Source organism: Chlorocebus sabaeus, chromosome 26 (genome assembly GCF_047675955.1).
Source record: "Chlorocebus sabaeus isolate Y175 chromosome 26, mChlSab1.0.hap1, whole genome shotgun sequence".
Classification (NCBI taxonomy): Eukaryota; Metazoa; Chordata; class Mammalia; order Primates; family Cercopithecidae; genus Chlorocebus; species Chlorocebus sabaeus.
Genome location: NC_132929.1, coordinates 53,863,483 through 53,880,491, shown reverse-complemented (window position 1 = coordinate 53,880,491; position 17,009 = coordinate 53,863,483). Strand labels below are relative to the sequence as shown.

The following is a 17,009-nucleotide window of genomic DNA, read 5'->3' as shown; positions in this document are numbered from 1 at the left end:
TGCCCCCAGCTAGTGTCATGAGTGTGTGTATGTGTGCACGCACGCATGCACGTGTGTGCATGCACAATTGACAACACATCTAGGTGTGTAAGCATGAGTTTGCCAGTGAATGAGAGTACATGTGTGAGTGTGTGCAAGTGTGTGTGTGTCAGAGAGAGTGTGTGGGGGATGTATGAGTTTTTAATGGCTCAGCCAGGCGGGATCAGACCCCATTTGCAGGCGTGGCCCCCACTGCACCGTGGCCACCTGCTGCCCTGCTCTAGCTGACAGCCACCTCTTCTTTCTCTGCACAGCCTCTGGCAGCCACAGGCCCTGAGGCTCCAGTGCCCAGAGGCAGAGAGGGCAACTGAGTCCAGCCCAGGCTGAGCCCCGCCCAACTGTGCTTCCCAGACACCCACCCAACCCGAGGTAAGATGCCACTCTGGGCAGCGGGGCATGGAGGGTGTGGGGTCTGTAGGGGAGGCTGTCATGGGGCCCTCTTTCTGGGCCTTTCCCTATCTCTCCCCCACCACAGGCAGCCATGCTCAGGAGGTTGCTGTGGCGGTGCCACTTGCTGCCAGCCCTTGCTGTAACAGGGCTCTCCGGCAGGCAGCTTGGAAGCCTGGGGCGTTCTTCCCAGCAAGTGGGTTTCACGGACAGTTCCGACTAATGGGTTCCCACGTGGCATGGGAGGTCTCTGAGGGCAGCCTGCAGGGCTCTGTCCTTGGGCCTGTCACATTGTTGACCAAATGTGTGCCTGACTTCAGGTCGGGAGGGAGCCAGAAGACGTGGACTGAGACAATCAGCGTCTAAGGAACTGTCAAGAGGCCGACATTGGCTCTAATGTGTGGAGTTTAACAGGGTTCCACACCAGAGGCAGCGTGCGGGTCCTGACACCTTCAGGGCAGGATGAGGCTTAGACCCCAGGTGTGTTTGTGCAACAAGCACTGGCAGCCAGGTGACCTTGGTTCTCTGTGAACAGAGCAGATGGGTTCTTGAACTGTATCACGAGAAGCAGGATCCCCAGAATGTGGGAGGTGACAGGTCCTTTCACTTCATGGTCCACGTGAGGGGATGTGGAGAAATGACAGCGTGTCCCAGAGAAGTGGGAGATGGGGAAGGAGGGGGACCTGGGTTGCTGCCTGGCTTGACCCCTGACTTGCTCATGACCTTGGACAAGTCACATCTACCCCATATCTGGGCCAGTCCCCTGTTCTTGACAGGCCTCTGTCACCCATGAGAGGGCTGCAAAGGGACTTTGCTAAACAGAGGGAACAGTAGGGTGGGCTTGGGGCAGCAGGCTGGCCTGGCGGATTGTCCTTATTTTTCAGAGGAAGAAGCCTGGCGGCAGGCCTGGACTCCCTTCTCCTGAGGGATCGGGTGACGGTTGTGTGTGGCTGAGGCTCAGCCAGCCCTGTCCTCACACTGGGAAGCTGGTGGGAGCAGAGGCCTGGATTTCCTTCCCAGGCACTAGGCCTTGCTTGGAAGCCCAATTAGTACCATCAAAATATTTCTGCTTTGGGAAGCTGAGGCGGGCAGATCACAAGGTCAGGAGACTGAGACCATCCTGGCTCACATGGTGAAACCCCATCTCTACTAAAAAAAATACAAAAAATTAGCAGGGCATGGTGGCGGGCACCTGTAGTCCCAGCTACTCGGGAGGCTGAAGCAGGAGAATGGCGTGAACCCGGGAGGCAGAGCTGGCAGTGAGCCAAGATCACACTCCAGCCTGAGCAACAGAGCAAGACTCAAAAAAAAAAAAAAAAAAAAAAAAAGATATATATATATTTCTGCTAATTAGTTGGCTCTGGGTAGAATGAGCAACTAATTGGCCCCTCCAGTTTAACCTGTAATTGCTGCTGGGAGATGGGTGAGAGGGTAGGGTCAGAGTTGTCTGTGCAGCAACCGGCGTGACAGGGGCAGGGGGCAGGGGCGTGAGCAGCCTCCCCACTGCTCAGGCAGATGGCAGCACCCACAGGCACCACAGCCCGGGGCCATGGGGAGTTCAGTGGGCAGGGAGATGCAGGCAGGAGCTGATGCAGGGCAGGAGGGCCACAGTCAGCTGGGGGTCTGGCAGGGATTGTTGGAACAGGTGACACCTGGGCTAAGCCTTGAAGTCTGTAAGGTGCTTTTCAAGCATTTTATTTTTCTGGTTATAAAAAAAGTAATGTGTGTTCTCTATAGAATAGTGTGAGCGCTTGGGTGTTTAGCCCGTCAGTCTTCTACAAAACATGTATTTATAACATAATTGGGATCAAGCTGTACTTACTATTTTCTAACTTGCCTTTTGCACTTAATCCCATACCAAGATCATTTTCCTATCATTCAATACTCTTCTATAATGTGATTTTTAATGGCAGTGTAATGTTTCAGCCTGCGTGTACCATAGTGTGTTTAGCCAATTCTCTGTTGTGTATTTTGGTGGTTTCTGATGTTCTGTCATTATAAATAATGCCTGAATGAAGGAAGTTATGGATGTAGGGTTGTGATGGGCAGGGAAGGTTTAGGGTGGCAGGGTAGGTCCAGCCTGAGCAAAGGTGCAGTGGCAGGGGAGTTTGGAATGTGTCTGGGGAGTGGCGGGGCCAGAAGGGGCCAGGGCTGGCATGGAGCACTGGAGGCTTGCACCGGAGGCTGAGGAATTGGAGCTTCACTCAGCAAAGCTCTAAGTTCTTGGAGAAAGCTCAGGTTTGTCCTTGCTGCCCTGCTTCCATTGCTGTCTCCCTCGGTGCTCCAGTGATTGGAGGGGAGGAAGCAGGGTGCTGTGTGTTTGGGAGGAAAGGACAGGCAAAGCTGGGATCCCAGATGACCTCTCCCTCACTGGTGGGATCCATGGTATTTAAACCAGGCTCCTCTGCTCTGTGGGGAGCCTTGCCCAGGTCTCCTCCTGCCAGGCAGAAGGGATGCAGGCATCAGCTCTGAACACTTACAGACTCCTGGGTCAGCACAGCTGGTCAGACCAGCCTCTCCTTCATCCCCTCACTGGAGGGTGGCTTATGACAGGGACCCTGGAGGGCCAGGGAGGAGGCTGGAGGTGGTTTGTCGTCTCTTCCAGGAAGCTTCCCTGACCTCTGCGTGGAGCTGTGGGCCCTCCCTAGTGCCGCCCTCCCTGTGCACATCTGTTGGCCCCAGCACTTCTGTCATGCTGGGTTGGGATCACCCATGGGTGTGGGTCTATTTCTCCCAAGGATGAATGTGCAGTGGTTTGTTCATCCTTCCTTCAGCCCATACTCACTGAGTGCCTGCCACACATGAGGCACTGTTCTGTGTGCCCAGCATGGCATCCATGGGTGAATAGGTTGACCATGGCATTGCCCACATAGAGCCTAAATTGTAACAGAGTAGACAGAAGAAACCAGATAAGTAAATCCATAATATAAGATTAGGGAGTAATAAATGCCACAGAGAAAAATAAGGTTGGAAAAGGGGGCAGGCATGAAATGGGAGCCCTTCTCTGGAGCGTGGTCAGGAAAGGCCTCTCGGATGAGGGGCCATTTCAGCAGAGGCCTGAGGAGAGGGAGCAGGCCCTATGGAGCTCTGGATGGGCTTTGAACTGGGACCAGCATAGAGGCCCTCACAGCTGGGCAGCCCTTGAGGAAGAGGGGCTGAGCAGGGCCCGGAGTTACAGAGTGATGCCTACTGGAGAAAGGACTATAGGGTGGGTGGGCAAGAGTAGAAGCTGGTAAGCCAATGGGAGACCCCGGCATCAGTCCAGACTAGAGATGGTGGGGCTGGGCCTGGGCGGGAGGAGGGCTTGTGTTTGGAGACTTTGAAGGGGTTGCTGAAGGATGAGCTGTGGACTGGGAGAGGGCCAGCCTGGGAACGGGGTGGGCACTGGAGCCTTGGCCCGAGCTGAGGAACAGGGGTTGAGGGTGGGTTTGGAGGGAAAAGCAAGATCCTGCTTGCAAGTGTTTGAGGTGCCAGCATCGTGTGGGGAGGCTACACAGACAGTAAAGCCTGCAGCTGTGGGAAGAGCTGGGCTGGAGAGGCAGTTGTGGGGGGAGTCAGTATCTGGGTGGTTTCTGAAGCCTCTGAGCCTGGACAAGATGATGTAGAGGAGAAATCTGGGCCTCATTGCTTGGGGTGAATCCAGCCCTGGGGAGCTCCCTGCTTATGGGTGGGCTGTTACTCTAGCTTTGCAGACAAGGTCCCCAGATTTACCAGCCTGGAGAAACTGCTACCAGCTCACCCTCCCAGCTGCTCCTCCCAAGTGGCCTAATGGCTGGCACCATCATTCTGTAATGCTTGTCAGGGCTGCTGTCGGCAGGAAGTGTGGTGCTGATACTAGGCCTAATCCTCTCACCCTTTTCTCTTGCAAGGGACTCTTAACTGGTGAGTCTGGAGCAACCCAGGCCCTTCTGAGCCCTACTAGTGGTCACTACTACAGGCCTTCCTCCAGGTCATGTCCCCCCTCAAGAACCTTCAGTGGCTCCCTGTTGTTTAAGGTTGACATGCAGACTCCTTCTCCTGCTTGTAGAAGGCCTTTCATTGTCTCCCTCAAGCCCATACTTTCTTCCCCGCCCTTCTTTCCAACAGGCTACTCTCATCCATCCTCCACACACCACACTCAGCCTCACCTTCCATGTAGAATGCTTTCTTAACCACCAGCAAATCCCACATTTTCCAGAATGTCTTCCCTGACCCCCCGCTTCCCTCGGCCTCTGCATGTCCACGTGTGCCTTTTACCTGTTCCCCCAGGCCTCATGGCTTGTGGTGAGCTATCCTGTCAGGTCATCCAGCTCATCAATGTCATGATCCTCAGCTTGTCTTCCTCTTTGCCGTCCTCATCCTCTTGTCCCTCATGTCTGCCATCTACGTGCTGCCCTGCCCTCAAGTACTGTTGTCAAAGGTCTTCCCAAACAGAATCCCATTCAAACCATGGTGCTCTGTGGGCCAGGGTGCCCAAGCCTGGCTCTGCATCGGGACCACCCAGGGACGTTATTAGGAATCATCTGGGGTCCATCCAGACCGTCTGATCCAGGGTTGCTGGGAGAACCCAGGAATCTGCCTGGTTCACAAGCCCCACAGCCACCTTTTGATGGTCAGCCAGGTTGGGACCCATTGGCCCAACCCAAGCTCATCATGAGGGAGTATAGGTATCCCTGAGACCATGGTCCTCTGACCTTTACTTGCACACCTTCAGGGACAGGGACCTCACTCTCTCCAGGGCAGCTCAGGCCCTGGAGGCAGCTCTTATATGGCTCCTCTTTATACTGGCTGAGCTGAATCTGCCTCCCTGAAGTCTCCATGGCTGGCTCTAGGGTCCACATGGGACAGGAGCTATGTTTGGCATCTAGAAGCTCTCCTTTTCTACCCCGCCAAACCCAGCAGGGGGCCCAGCATGTGGTGGGGATTTGGGCAATGTCTGTGGCTTGGTGGATGGATAGAGGACCTGCCTCCCTCCACACCTGCCTTCCTGGGGCCTCCCCAGGGCATTGTTCTCTTCTGTTCCTCCTTAGTCTTCTCTTAAAGAAGCGAACTCACAGAGCAGTGCAGGACTCAGAAGACCCTCCTCCCCTACCCTCAGGCCCTGGCTGGGGCCACACCACCCAGACTTCCAGCTTCTAGAAATGTGAGACGATCCATTTCTGTTTAAGCCACCCAGTTTATGGTACTTAGCTACAGCGGCCTAGCAAAGGTGTTTCAGGGGCCAGGCACTATGGCTCACGCCTGTAATCCTAGCACTTTAGGAGGTTGAGACGGTAGGATCGCTTGAGCCCAGAAGTTTGAGACCAGCCTGGGCAACATGGCGAGACATGGTCTCTACAAAAGATACAAAAAATAGCTGGGCATGGTGGCACACACCTGTGGTCCCAGCTACTCGGGAGGCTGAGGTGGAAGGATTGCTTGAGCCTGAGAGACTGAGGCTGCAATGAGCTATGATTGAGCCACTGTACTCCAGCCTGGGTGACAGAGCAATATCCTATCTCAAAAAAACCCCACAACCCCAAATCCCCAAACCCCAAGGTGTCAGCAGGGCTGGTTGCCTCCGAAGGCTGTGAAGGATGATCTGTTTCAGGCCTCTCTCCTTGGCTTGTAGATGGCTACCCCGTGTCTCTTTACATGGCCATATTGCCAAATTGTTCTCCATACTATATTTAACTATTTAACCATTTGTTTATTTTTTGAGATGGAGTCTCACTCTGTCACCCAGGCTGGAGTCCAGTGGCTCTATCTCAGCTCACTGCAGCCTCTGCCTCCCGGGTTCAAGTGATTCTCATGCCTCAGCCTCTGAGTAGCTGGGGCTACAGGCATGCACCACCATACCCGGCTCATTTTTGTATTTTTGGTAGAGACGGGGTTTCACCATATTGGCCAGGCTGGTCTTGAACTCCTGACTGCAGATGATCCACTTGCCTCAGCCTTCCAAAGTGCTGGGATTACAGGTATGAGCCACTGCGCCCGGCCAGTATTTAACAATTTAGACCGTATCTCCAAATCCTTCTTTCTTATGGGGACAATAGTCATATTGAATTAAGGGGCCACCCTACTCCAGTATGACCTCATCCTAATTAGCTAATTACATCTCAAATGACCCAATTTCCAAATAAGATCACATTCTGAGGTATTGGGGGTTAGAATTTAAGCACATCATTTTTGGAGGTACACAATTCAATCCGTAACAGCAGGCGACTAGAGCTATGATTTTCACAGCAGTGAACTCTCCCCGGCAGCCTTGGCGGTGGTGAGCATCTCATGCCATGGGTTGCACAGGAGGAGTATCGAGGCTGCCCCAAGCTGTCAGGGACATGGAGAGGAGATTCCTACCTCATGGCTAGGACCAGGGCTTCCCTGAGACCAGTTTCAGCCTGGGATGTTAATCAGGGCCCAGGAACATGGTACATGGTGTGCACTGGTCGTGGTCCAATCCCTGTATCCTTTGGGTGAAAGGCAGGTTCCCATCATTGGGGTAGGAGGAAGAGCCCCCTGAGCTCTGCTGCCTCTTAGCAGGGTGCCCTCGGGTAGTGGCTTTGACTTCTGGGCCTCCGTCTACCGAACTGAATTGGGGACCAGTCTGCCTGCCTGTTTTTGTCACAAGCCTATGGTTAGGCTCATAGGAGAGAATGAATAAGAAGGTACTTTGTTTTTGTTCTTTTTTCATGTATTCACTTTGCAAACAGTTATTAAGCTCAGCTGCATGCTAGGCCCTGTGCTGTCCCAGGGACACAGAGATGGTCCTGGTCCTGGCCCTCAAGGAGTGCAGAGGCCATGGGTGGGGCAGCAGGCGTAGGTGGTAGTTGAAGTTATGACCACTCTGGAGCCAGACTCCCGGGACTCAGTCGCAGCTCTGCCATGCATCAGTGGTGTGAATTTAGACAATTTCCCTAGGGCCTCTGGGTCTCAGTCTCTTTATCAGTCGACTGAGAATAATGAGAACGTCTACCTTGCTTGGATAAAGTAGGCTGAGGCATGTAAAGGACTTAGAGCCGTGTCTGGCACATGGTAAATGCTTGATCAATATGAGTGACCAGTCCAGGGGAGTATGATAGAGGGCCACAGGGGGGTTATGGGGGCAATCATTGAATCATTGAATTTGGACTCTGAGAACCTGGCAGTCATGGTGACCCAGGCAGGGCAGGGCGGGACTGGCATTGCCTTCGTCTTTGATCCACTTGCCGCCCTCCGCTCCAAGTGTCCCGCTGTGGGTTGGAGTGGTAAGGAGTATGGAGCAGGCATGCCCATGGGCAGAGGCAGGAGCCTCCTCATGGTGGTGCACCGGGGGTCTGTGTGGCTCCAGGGTTCTATGCGGTGGCAAGAGGCTGCCTGTCCTGTCTCTGCCCCTGGACAGCTCCACGTCTGGGGAGGTTGGCAGCTGGTGCCTGGTGCTTGACTTTGTTAGCCTTTGCATTTAGTCTGTAGGTTCTGGGGAGAGGAGATGGTGAGGAAGCAAAATTAAAATTCCTCTTTGAGAAGTTAACAACTTCCCAATTAAAGGATTCTTATTTGTGAGATGCCTTAGAGGCCTTTTCAATCAAGAGGCTCTTCTGAATAATAAAAAGGCTGAGCTGGGGTTGGAGTGGAGCCTAAGCTGCCGGCAAGGAGGTGGGGACGCTGAAGATGGGCATGCCGGCCTCGTGTGGGATGGGGTGGCAACAGAGTGGAATGCTTTTCCGCTCAGCAGTTGGCAGGGGGTTGGCATGGGGAGGGCCAAGAGGAGAGGACTATTCCCACCCCTACCCCACACAGCCCTGAAGCCCCCTCCAGCCTCCAGCCTGAGCTGCATGCATGGGAGTCCTCCACCGGGACCCCTGTGTCCTTCTGGCCCACGCCCTGTGCTTAGCATCTGCGCACTTCCCGGAGGCTCCCTGCAGCTGTTTCTTGTCCTGCTTGGCTCTCAGTTTCATCAGTGCCTGACCACTTCCTGACACTCAGCTATCCCGGGAGCACCCTGCCAGACTCCTCTGGCTCTTCCCCTCAAGCCAGGGTGGAGGAGGGGGCAGGTGGGAGGGGTGAATTGGGATTTGCTAAGGATGGTATGCAGCAGTGGATGCAGGCCCGACCATGCGCTCTGGATGGGGGCAGTATCCTCTTGGCTTCTGAGAGCCCAGCTCCCTGGTCCCTATGTCACACCTACTGTGCTGCCCCAGCTCTCACAGGGGTGGTTTTGTTGGGTGTGTCTACCAGCCTTTCAGCCGGGCACCCCCACCCGATGTGACCTAGTTTGTTTCCTGGGAGACTCTTGGGTCTGTCCCACTTGGAGCTGAGTGTCTGCAGATGTCCCTCAAGAGGCTCAGCCTCAGGTCCTGCGGGGCTGACCAGTGTGCAGAGTACCCTGAAAGTGCCAGGCCTGGCTGGGTGCTTCCCATCTTCCCAGCACCTGAGAGGCAGCTGCCACTACCATCCTTACAGAGGAGGAAGGGGAGGCTTTGTGAAGTGAGGTGACCCTTTATGCAGAGAAGGGTTCTTGCTGAAAGGACTTGTCATCCTGTGTCCTCCAGGGCCCTGCAGGTCACTAAGCAAAGAGGAATTGGAGACACTGGTCAAGCCCCTCCCCTCACTGGGCAGCCCACGCTTTGACTCTGCCCCAATAGGGGCTGCCCTATCAGTTGCCAAGGTCATTTGAGAAGATGGTGCCAAGGGTGGCTCCTCTGTCCAGGCAGCGTGGAGGGTGGCGGGAGTGTTTGTAGCCCACACCTGCCATCCCCTCCCTCCTCTGCATGGCCTACTTTCCAGGCGCCATCGCAACTGAGGCTGTCTGTGTAAATACCCAGAACTGTGGGAGCCCAGTCCCTCTGAAAGGTCAAGTAGGCACTCCCCGGAGGCCTGGGGTTGGGGACAGGGATGGGGCCATCCAGCAGTCTGGGCCACCAGAGAGGGGAGAATGGGTCCTGCAGACCCCAGGGGTGGTGGGTGAGATGAGGCGACGTGTCCTGATTGGCTGCCCTGACCAAGTGAGAGCTGAAATACTTTGGATTCAAGTCCCAGCCCTGCCACTTACTGGGTGGCCTTGAACAAGTGACTCAGCCTCTCTAGACCTCTTTTTCCTCCCGAGTGGCACAGTAACCTCCCTGAGGAGCAGTGAGGATCAGATGGGATGGCACAGGTGAACCTGCTGGGCCCAGGGCTGGTGGGTCTTGCACGTGGAACCTGGATTTGTGGGCTTTGTCTTAATGGCACTGTTTGGTGTTCCTGTCCCAGCCACTTCTTGGGCAAGTGGTTCCTTTCTCCTAGCCTCAGTTTCCCATATACAGAGTGGACATAATGATATCTACCTCACAGAGGTGTTGTACTCCCTCAGTGGCATCCTCTGTACCCTTCCCCCACATCACGGAATGAGTCTGTCCTCCCTAAGTACACAGTGGGATTTGCCCGGGGTTGGCCACCACATCATGAGTAGGTGACGTGGTCCTTGCTTCTGGGTAGCAATGTGAAGTTAGACGGATCAAGGAGAAATGCTGTGAGCCTCAGGAAGAGAAAGGAGATAAAACCTGGGGAAGTCAGGGAGGGCTTCCTGAAGGTGTCTGGTCCTTAGAGTTCGGGAGGATTTGGGGAAGCTGGGGGTAGAAGAGAGTGACAGAGAGCGTGTGTGGTTGGGAATAATGTGAACAAAGACCAGGCAGGAGGAGCAAGCCCGGGACAGGGTGTGAGCTGTCCGAGAGCTGCTGCTGACTGGGGGTCAGAGCCCTGAGAGGTCCCAGCCCTGGAGCCCTGGTGGGGGTGGAGGACCAGGAGTTGGGGGTGGGACCACTGACTGCTGACTAAGGGCAGGGAGACATCAAACAGCCGGGATCCTAGCATACAGCCCTACCTGGGGGCTGCAGGGAGGGGCGGGATTTAGCAGAGGGTCTGTGGACAGGACTCCCCACACTCCAGGGCCTCAGGTGGCACTGTCAAGGATCTGTATAAAGCCTGGGAAGAGGCTGGTGGCTGCTGCCCAAACTGGCAGGACCCCACCTGTGGAGATCAGTCTGTGGGCCGCCTTTGGCCAAAATGTAGGAACCAGGGACTCTGGCTGCTTGAGGGCCAAGAGAGGGAGATATGGGAGGGATCCGCATGAGCTGAGAGGGCTGGGAGGCTCACCCTTGTAGAGCACCCACTGTGTGCCAGGCCCTGAGTCAGACTCCTCCCAACTTGGGTTTGTGTAATTTGCACGACAGCCTGGAGAGGGAGCCAGCTCTTAAACTCATTCTAAGGAGCTGGAAACCTGACTGGGAGAGGCGAACGACTGGCCTGCCCTGGCAGTGTTTCAAATCAGAACTCTACACATCATGCTTTTTCAGTGGCCCCATGCTACTCCCCAGGGCTGTGGTTTTTAGAGGTGATGACCCCAGACTTCCCTGGGCAGGCTTGGAAGAGCTATACCCAAGTACGGAGTCTTCCTTGGCTTTGCCTCTCTTAGGGAAGCTTGGAGAGGTTGAGGGTGTGACCCAATGCCACACAGCGCTGGGGTCTGCAGTTCCTGGCTCCCTGAAGGGCATGTACCATGATCCCTTCTCCCTGGGGTCTGGTGGCCCCAGCCAAGCCCTACCAGGTCTAGGAACCCAGGGGGCCTTCCCAAATATAAGACTACTCATGCCTCTGAGCCACTGAGAGAGGCTTTAAAATCTCAGCCCTAAATTAAAGCCTATGAGCTCCTCAAAACAATGAAAAATTTCCCTAATAAAAGGAGAGGCACACTCAGGCATGTCCTAAATGAATGGAGTGACTTCAGGGATTAATTCAGGATGTATGGGAGGGCGCCCAGCCGGGAAAAGTGCGCAGTGGATATTGTAACAAATTGTTTGCTCACAAGAGGAATAATTCTTAATGTGCACTGGCTGCAAGGGGAAGCTACCTTGGCTGCCTACAGCATGATCCCTCATCAGCCGGGAGCTGGGCAGGGTCTCTGCTAAGGCAGCCTTACCTCTAAGCCTCTGGGCCTTCAGTGACAACCTTCCAACCTCACAAACTGGCCTGAGTGGGCCCTGAATGTGTCCTTAGAGCCCCACAGCCTTCTGAGTTCTGCTCTCTCCTGCTGGCTCTGTGCCTTTGGCTAGGGCGGGGAAGGTGCTGGCTGGAGGGCAATTCCTCCTCCTCTGCTATGCAAACCAACTCTTCCTGTTGGGATCTCCTGGAGACCCTGGCCTGCCAGTCCCCCCAACCTCAGACCACCCAAAGGAGGCTGCTAACAGACTAGCTCTCAGCATGCCTCAGTGTACCTGTCCCAGGCTTGGGCAGCTGCCTCCTTCCCAGTTCCCTTGCCTCGGGGATGAGTGGGGTGGGGGCAGCACCGTCCTCCCTGGCCAGCCCTCCCAGCTTCCTAGTGTCTCTGTGCCAAACCTGGGGGAAAGGCGAGGCAAAGTCAGTCTGTGCTCAGGAACATAAATGAACACCACTGAGGTGCAAACGGAGAAAGGCTTCCTGTATCCCACCTCCCACTCTCGGCTGGAGTGGGTCCAGTACAGAGAGAAAAAAGCACTGGCTCCTGAGTCAGGCGAGCCTGGATTTGGGTCTAGCTTCCCTGCTTTCTGACTCTGGGACTCCAGGCAACTCCCACAATCTCTCCAGCTTCTTCCTCTGTAAGAGATGGGATTCGTTTTAGCAGCAGCAGCAGCTACTCAGTTTTGAGATACAGTCTCATCCATCTACACAGCAGTCCTAGAAGTTGGGACCTGGGATTATCCCTATTAAACGGACGAAGAGACCGGTCTCAGAGAGGTGAAGCTCTCTGCTTCCTTGTAGCTGCTTCATGAAGTTGTTTAGAGAAAAGGGCCCTGCTTATAGATGCTCCTCCATGAACGTCGGCCCCACCTGCTCCCTTTCCTGAGCGGAAGAGGTGCTGAGGCCCTACCAAGGTAGGGGCAGGAGACTTTGGGCACGGGGACCCTGATCCTTCTCACCTCTCCCGTCTGGCTTGGAGCCAGCCTGCCCTTTCATTCACTCCTTCATTCACCCACTCATCAAGTGCTGATGAAACACCTACGAAGCGCGGTATCCCCAGCAGCTAGAACGTTATGCACTGTTCCTCCCCCCAGGTAGCCTCCCGTCTTGAGGGAGCAACAACACAGCAAACAAGTAATTTGAGTAACCTCAGACTGTGCTGAGTCCGGGAGGGAAATGACGGCTGTGGAATAGGGAGTGGCTGGGGCAGGGTGAGCTGCTCCGATGGGCATCCAGACAGGCCTCTCCGAAGAGGTGACTTTGAGGCTGAAGGGGCTGAATGTCAAGGCAAAGGCTGGGAGTGGGAAGTAGCTGGCTATGTCTGGAGACCAGGAGGAAGACAGCGTGGCTGGTGGGTGGGGAGTGAGGGAGAGAGCGGGGACAGGGGTGGGAAACAGAGCCTTAGCTGCCCTGCTGAGGAGCAGGGGTGTGCTCTGGAGGGGGTTAAGCCAGTGAGTGATGGGACCTGATTTGTGCTTTCCAAATTCTGTTCTGGCCTCTGGGTGGAGAGAATGGATTAGAGGCTGTGGCAGGGAGAGCAGGGAGCCTTGAGGGGAGGTGGGTGCAGGGACCCAGGAGAGAGGTGGGGTCATGGCTGCAGGGTGGTGGTGCAGATGGCGAGGAGTGGGTGGCTGGGAGAAGGGTTGGAGAGTGGTCATGGGATGGGAAGGCTGAGAGTCCTGGTTGGGGCGGAGTCGGTTTGGCCCGAGCGGCACCAATTTCTGAGATGGGGAATCTGGCGCAGGTGGAGGTGCAGGCATTCTGGTTTGGACTTGCCGGGTTTGAGGAGCCAGTGAGCTATGCAAGTGGAGCATCAGGCCTTCAGTCAGCATCGGGGACCTTCTCACTTCTGGTCCAAGGTCAAAGGCTTTGCCCTAATATGCGACTCATCTCATTGCCAGACCATTTTTCAGATGAGGACACTGAGGGGCTCACCTCAGTCCTTAGACTGCACGTGGCTTTCTTGCAGACCCCTGGCCTGGAGCGGAGAAAGCACGACCCTGAGTGGTGCCTGATAGGAAGGTGGCAGGAAAACTAGGGGAGTGGGAGCATGGAGCCACCTCCTGCTGACGCACATGTGTACGCAGGCACGTGTGTGTGTGTGTGTGTGTGTGTGTGTACGCGTGCGCACACTTGAGCATCGTGTGGAGCCCATTAACAAACAGAGAAATAAATTAACAAGTATTCAACCCACCAAATGTTCCTTCTGTTCTGTATAATAGAGCACGGGAACATAATTTTCCCCTGGAGCAAATTGCTACAGCTGAACCTGCTCCTCGTTTTCCTCCAAAAACTGCTTAAAATTCTGGAACGCTTGTTGATTTCGGGTCCTTTCCCTTTCTGGCTCCCGTCCCCAACCCCCAGGCTGCTTCCCTCCGCCTTCCCGTGCGGGGCCTCTGAGGAGCCAGATTGTCACAGCTCCAGGGCTACCATTTTGCAGATGGGAGGAACCTGGGAGGTGGCAGCTCCGGCCAGGGGCCCTGAGGGTGAGAGGCTTTCGCTGTGTGGAGCATGAATGAAATGTCCAGCACTGGCAGAAAACACCGGCAGCTCCCCACTGGGCCTGCCACAGACCACTGTGTGACCTTGGACAAGTCACTACCCCCTCTGAGCTTCAGTTTCCGCCTGGCAAACACGGGGCTGATCACGCCTGCCATCTCCATGTGAACACGCCTGGTGGTGTACGGAGTGCGGAGTGTGATGTAGATGCGAGCTGCCTCCTTCTGAGGCACCACGTGCAGCGACTGGGGGGCCTCCCACCCCCAAGCCTTCTAAGGAGCCTTTAGATTCAGGGACTCTTGGCCTGCTTCTGAAATCCTCTAGGGCACTTCTAATTTTCTTAAAGCAAATTAATTTTAATCCACTTTAATTAAACATGTCTTATGAAAATGTATATTTATTTATAGAGCTTCTCACTGCATTCCTGATCATTGCTGCCATTCAGAGCCCAGCTCAGATCCCCGCTTCCAAGCAGCCTCCTTAGGCGTGGGAGCTGGGTGAGAGGGAGGCTTTTGCACATTGATTCCCGGCTGGCTCCAGCCTGGCTGAGTTACCTTTGCTGGAGGCAGAAGGGGAAAACTGGAATCCAGTGCTCAGGAGCCAGAAGTTCCAGCCCCCTACCCATGCCTTCAGGGAACTGCCTGGACTTGATGCAACATGCAAAGTTCCATCAATCTGGGGACTGCCCCTGTGCTCCTCAATGGAGAAATTAAATCCTAAAGAAATCACTGAGGGTTTGTGGGCTGGTTGAAGGATGGACCTTGGCCTCAGGTCTGCGGTGTCCAAGGTACAGTCAGCCCAGGCTTGTCTTCTCTGCTATGACAGCCCAAAACCTTATCTCCTCCAGAAAGCTCTCCTTGACTTCTTCATCTATCTTAGTCCACTTGGGCTGCAACAACAGCATACCATAGACTTGGGGGCTTGAACCAGAAAGCATGTTTTCCCACAGTGCTGGAGGCTGGGAGTCTGAGATCAGGGTGCCGGCATGGTCAGATCAGAGGGAGAGCTCTCTTCCTGGCTTGCCTCACGTGTGTCCTTTTTGCTGTGTCCTCACATGGTAGGGGTAGGGGGAAGAGAGCAAGTGTTATGTGGTTCCTCTTCTTATAAGGACACTAATCTTCTCAGACTGGGGCTCCATCCTTATGACCTCATTTAACCTTAATTACTTACTTACTCCAAATACAGTCTCATTGGGGGTTAGGACCTGGACGTATGAATTTGCCAGGACAGAGTTTAGTCCATAGTGCCACCCCTGCACTCCTGTCCCCTGGCTATATTGTATCCACACAGGCTGGCATTGTGTTGCAAACTATTTGGTTTAATATTCCCCAAGGTCTCCTCCCAGCACAGGCCTGGGCATACTAGACACTCCATAATGACACTGTAGCTTTAACTACTTCCCAGGTGAGGCTGCACTTGGGGGCATTTCCAACCCCTTACCTTGGCGCAGGATAGGTGGGCCCCGTACCCCACCTCTCCCCATGCCTAGGCTGCTGCGTGTTGGCCATCTGAGTGGGGAGCCTCCAGACCCACACGCCTGCCATGTTCTCCCTTTCAGTGGCCCACCATTGCCCACGGGGAGAAGCTCAACCCCCCTGGCCTGCTCTCCAAGGCCCTCAAATACTTCCTGCCCAGCCCACTGGCCTCACTTCTTGTACCCTCCCCTGTGTCAAGAACACATCCTACTCTTTTGTTCCTGGTGTTCATACCAGCCATTGCACCTGCCAGCTGTGAAGCTGTCTCTTCCAGCCAGTGAACTCCTACTTATCCTGTAAAGCCCTCCTCAGCATGGCTGTCCCCAGCCCCCTGGGCTGAGTTGATCTCTCCCTCCTCTGAGCTCCTGTGGCACTCTGGGCTTCCCTATCACTGTGTGTAATACTCTGGATGGTCCTTGTCAGGGGCGGTGTCTGGCTCACCACTAGGTTCCAGTATCCCCCCGGTGCTGGCTCCATGCTAGCCTACAGGGTGAATGGATGGGTGAATAGTTATTGAACACCTACTAGTCCAGGCACCGTTTTAGGATCTGGGAGGCTGTCCTCATGGAGCTTGCTTTCCAGTAGGGCGGGGTCCACAACCCCTGGGGACCAGCCCTGTTAGGAACTGGGCCACACAGCAGGAGATGAGCAGTGGTGAGCGAATGAAGCTTCATCTGTCCTTACAGCCACTCCCCATCGCTTGCATTACGGCCTGAGCCCTGCCCCCATCAGATCAGTGGAGGCTTCAGATTTTCATAGGAGCAAGAACCCTATTGTGAACTGCGCATGCGAGGGATCTAGGTTGCACTCTTCTTATGAGAATCTAATGCCTGATGATCTGTGACTGTCTCCCATCACCCCCAGATGGGACCGTCTAGTTGCAGGAAAACAAGCTCAGGACTCCCGCTGAGTCTACATTATGGTGAGTTGTATAATTATTTCATTATATATGACAATGTAATAATAATAGAAATCAAGTGCACAGTAAATGTAATGCACTTGAATCATCCCAAAACCATCTCCCCAACCCTGGGCTGTGGAAAAATTGTCTTCCACGAAACTGGTCCCTGGTGCCAAAAAGGTTGGGGACTGCTGTAGTAGGGGAGACATATTAAACAAGATAAATAAGCAATCATGTACTGTGTTAGATAGTGATCATGTTAAGGAGAAACAAATACAGGAGAAGTGGGGAAAGGAAATGTCAGGAATGGGGGTGCCTCCCTGAGAAGGAGACTTTTAGGTCAAGTGGGGTGTTGAGGTCAGGGAGCCACATGGAAGCCTGGGGAGAGCATTCCAATCAGAGGAAACAGGCATCCAGGTGGGGGTGTGCCTGACCTGTGTAAGGAGCAGTCAGGGGAGAAGGAGGAGGCCAGAATGGGTGGAGAAGGTGGTGGGAGTGAGTGGTAAGAGAGGGGAGGAATTGTTGTCAAGGAGCAGGTGGGTCCAGAACTTGGAGATCGCTCTCAGGGCTTTGGTTTTTGCTCTGAGTGAGACTGGAGTCGCTGCGGGGTTTTAGCAGAGGAGTGACGTGCCGTGACTTGGGTTTTAGGGGTCCATCTGGCTGCTATGTGAAGGACACTGTGGGAGGCAGGCCAGAAGTAGGAAGCTCTGGGGGGAGGCTGTTGCAATAATCCTGGAGGGAGATGATGGCTTGATCCGTGGTGGTGGCCATGGGGTGGAGAGAAGTGGTTGATTCTG

General features: G+C 54.6%; 1 protein-coding gene across 2 annotated transcripts in view; it reads left to right on the top strand.

The window, feature by feature from the left end:
* Positions 1-17,009, top strand: part of LINGO1 (leucine rich repeat and Ig domain containing 1) — a 207,317-nt gene that overhangs the window by 23,810 nt on the left and 166,498 nt on the right. The window contains exon 2 of one of the 2 annotated variants that reach the window (XM_008015739.3): positions 294-408. The exons of the other annotated variant lie outside the window; for it this stretch is intronic. The gene's annotated coding sequence lies outside the window, so the exon portion shown is untranslated. The remainder of the gene's footprint in view (positions 1-293; positions 409-17,009) is intronic. 2 annotated transcript variants of the gene reach the window in all.